Source organism: Emiliania huxleyi (genome assembly GCF_000372725.1).
Source record: "Emiliania huxleyi CCMP1516 unplaced genomic scaffold EMIHUscaffold_254, whole genome shotgun sequence".
NCBI lineage: Eukaryota > Haptophyta > Isochrysidales > Noelaerhabdaceae > Emiliania > Emiliania huxleyi.
In genome coordinates this window covers 48167-52365 of record NW_005200138.1, presented here as the reverse complement: position 1 = coordinate 52365, position 4199 = coordinate 48167, and positions in this window count along the sequence as shown.

Genomic DNA, 4199 nt, shown 5'->3' with positions numbered 1-4199 from the left:
GCCGCGCGACCGCGACGCTGCCGCACGGCGAGCCCGTCTCTCGGGTCGCCTTCTCATCCGACGGCCGGCTGCTCGCGTCGGTCGGGACGCGGCAGCTGCGCGTCTGGAACTGGGAGGCCGCCGTCGGACGCGACGGCGGCGCGGAGCCGGTCCTCTGCTGCGACTCGCCCGTCCCGCTCATCGGTGCGAGCTTCCTCCGAGACAGCTCCGTCTGCCTCGGAGTTGGTGTGGGCGAGGTCGCGTAGCGGCCCTCCACGCTCGGTACGCCGCCTAGATGTTCTCGCCAGGATCTCTTTGTTGCTGGTGGCATGTGTACGCATGTTCTATTGCGCTCAGAAAGTTGCTCAGAAAATGATTGCGTGAAAGAACGACGGGTGCGGGTGCGTACCACACCATAAGGGCCGTATGCGTATCTCACTGTCACTTCTCCCGTGTGTGCACCACAGTGTGTGCTCAAATACAAGAAAACAACAAACATAAAGCGTACGCCGGTATAATGTTAAGACAAAGAGAGAGGACTCAACATTCTTCGTCGTTTCACCCGCGCAGGTTGTGACCAGTTTTGCCGCAGCGCCCCTTCCGCGCGCTTATCGAGCCGACGGAGTTCTTGCCAACAGAACGCGTGGTTCTTGAAATAGTGCAACGCGCCTTGGATTTCGTGCCACACCAGCGCCTCGCGCAGCTCCGCCTCCTGCGCGAGCATCCACAGGTTGTACCGGCGCGGCAGCTCAAACCACGGGATACCCCTCTCGGCATACAGTGACGCGTCGCAAGTCAAAGTCTTGTCGCGGCCGTTATGAGTAACCCTAACCCTAACCCTAACCCTAACCCTAACCCTAACCCTAACCCTAACCCTAACCCTAACCCTAACCCCAACCCTAACCCTAGCCCTAACCCTAGCCCTAACCCTAACCCTAACCCTAACCCTAACCCTAACCCTAACCCTAACCCTAACCCTAACCCTAACCCTAATAGGTTCGGGTTTGGGCCTTTTGAGTGTAGATCCAGCGTTCCAGCCTCTGGGAGAACACTCCGCTCCACGCTGCAGCGCCCAGGCCTCCGCCCTGGCCATATATAAGGATCTGTATAAAGATTGATTCTCGCCCCTCTAAGTATTGATATTGAGTATTGTCAGCCTGACCGCTCCGACGCGAACTTCAGTGTGAGAGCGCAAGGCCGCTGCGCAACCATAGTAGAGTACAGTACGGGTTGCCTGCGCTTTGAGAGAGAGCCTTACTGCTTAGCGGCTACGACCAACGCGACGCTCAGCAAAACTGTGCTCTGGGTCCCCCGTTGTCGTTTACGTTGTCGTGTACGGCTCTTGTACTTCTCCTTGTACTTCTCTCTCTCTCTCTCTCTCTCTCTCTCTCTCTCTCTCTCTCTCTCTCTCTCTCGACTCTCTCTCTCTCTCTCTCTCTCTCTCTCTCTCTCTCTCTCTCTCTCTCTCTCTCTCTCTCTCTCTCGATGCGAGTCGACTGGTGTGTGTCGTCTTCTTGACTGATGGTACTATCAAGAATACTTACTCACTCACTCTCACATCACACTCGCGCCAGTCCCGTGCCCAGTGTCCTGCCAGAAAAAAATCTTCAGTCCCGTGCCCAGTGTTGTGCGAGGGGTTTTCGTTGTAAGATTCTTCCTATATAGGCTCCCAACCCGAGAGCAACGAGTGGAGCCACACATGGCAGACGACGACTGGCTCGCGACCGAGTTCTCTCGCCTTGCCGCCCTCTCGCCCAAGCAGCGGCAGCGTGAGATCGACGCGCTACCAGCGGACAAGCGCGCCGCGATCAAAGCGCAGAACCAAAAGGTGCAACCGCCGAGGCCACAAGCCGGTTCACCTTTTCCCCGCGTCGCTTTTCCACGCCGTCGCCACCAAAGTTCGCCTTCCCTCGCGAAAAGGTGCAACGAGGCCTCCGCGACGTGAACACCGTGCTCGGCTGCCTCGAGCCGGACGAGGCGGACCCAGACGCGTCGGTGCCCACGGTGGCGGTGCTCGCCGCGCTGTCTTGCTGTCCGTCCCTCAGGCGCGATCACTTCCACCGCACATCCGAGCGAGACACGCTGACACACCTGCTCAGAACTCTCTTGAAAGGATCCTCTGCCTCCCCGCAGCCCAATCGGCGGCGAGGCCGAGCCCGACGACCTGCAGCCGCTCGAGGCCTCCTCTGAGCTGGAGATGACCCGAGATCACCCGAGATCACCAGAGATCACCAGAGATCACCCAAGATCACCCGAGATCACCCAAGATCACCCGATATCACCCGAGATCACCCGAGATCACCCAAGATCACCCAAGATCACCCGAGATCACCCAAGATCACCCGAGATCACCCGAGATCACCCGAGATCACCCGAGATCACCCGAACGTGAGTCCTCCTCTGAGCTTTTGCTAGGCGGCGCTGATGGAGCACTGCAGTGAGGAGGACGCGGCGCTGTACCGCGATGCGCATGAGGCGCTGCCGCCCGCCGCCCGCGCCACGCTCCTGCTCCTGCTCTGGCTGCTCTACCAGCAGAAGCTCGAAGAGGCGACCGGCGCAGTGACTAGACACGTCCCAGACACGCCACTCCTGTTGACAGCCCGCCACGGCAAGTCGAGACACGCCCGAGACGCACCCAAGCCACACCCGAGACACCCCCCCAGTCGCCTCCAAGCCACTTGCCACTAGTCCGGCAGCAGCCGACGGAGCCGTCGCGCCACGAGGACGAGCTGCAGGAGCCAGCTCACATATCTCCCCATATCTCCCCGTATCTCGAGGACGAGCTGCAGGAGCGGGCCCGCCCCGCCCCCTCAGGCGAAGTATTCTCTCCGAGGCGACTTGCCCGAGCGGGCGAGATCTAGCCGAGATCTAGCCGAGATCTAGCCGAGATCTAGCCGAGATTTAGCCGAGATCTAGCCGAGATCTAGCCGAGATCTAGCCGAGATCTAGAAGCTGCGCCCCTCCGAGGCCACCTGCGGCCGCTGCTGCCGGCGGCGGCGCGACGACAGCCCCTCCGCGAACCTTCTCGGAAGTGCCGCGCTAGGCGGACGTGCTGCACGCGGCGGCGACGCGGGTGGCGGCCAAGGTGCAGGCGGCGCTGCCGCAGACGCTGTGGGTGCAGCCGACCCTCGCCTTCTTCCGGACCGCGGCCCTCCTCTCCAATGGCTGCTACAGCGGCGACGCGCCTCCCTGCCGCGCGCGGATGGCCGCCATGCTCGCCGCCGACGGGTGGCCATCAGCCGAGATCAGCCGAGATCAGCCGAGACCACACGAGATCACACGAGATCACACGAGATCACACGAGACTGCCCGAGATCGCACGTTCGCCGCCGGTGGCCAGCGTACCCGGCCGTTGCGGGCTCCTCCCCAAAACCTTCTCGGAGCCTTCCTAGCCTTGCGTACCCGCGGCTGCGGCTCCTCGCGACGTGCCGTGCCGCTGAGGAGGGCGGCGACGCTTCCGGGCGCGACATCGACCCGGCGGACGACGGACCACGACTGGCGATCCACGCAGGCCAGACGCGTCTCTCTCTCTCTCTCTCTCTCTCTCTCTCTCTCTCTATGTCTGTTTCTCTCGCTGGCTCTCCCCCTACAAGTACTTCAACATGGACCAGGCTATTCTCAACGCGCTCGAGATATACGACAATTACAAGGAGGCAGGCAAGTTCGCTCCGAAGCCGCGCCCCGAGGATTTCGGCCCCGGAGACGGCCCGAAGTGACGCGGGCGATAGTCTCGCTGCGAGCAGCGGAGGAGAGGAACGCTGCTTTTAGGATGGTGTTTGAGTGAAAGAATGAAAGAAAAAAAACCAAAAAAAAAGGAACCGGCAAAACGGTTTCTTCCTGCACCAGCGTCTCACCTGCGCCAGTCCTTGCAAATGGCCTTTTTGCTACAAACGCTCTTCACCGCCTCGATCTTGCTGCTGAAAGCAGAATCAGACACAAGACTGGCGAGCCAGACCGGTTGCGTGCGCAAAGGCGGCGGCTCAGAGGGCTTGCCGTGCAGCGAGCCCGTTCCCGACGAGATCGTGGCAGCGGTTGGTCGAGGCGACGAAGCGGCGGTGCTGGCGTGGCTCGACGTGGCCTTCGGCGGGTGGGTAGACGCCACGTTTACAGTTCACAGGGTCACTATGCTCACAGTCGCTGCCACCGAAGGCCACGAGCGACTGGTCCACGCACTGCTGCAGCGTGGCGCGGATGTCAACCATCAGACCAGTAGCGGCTCC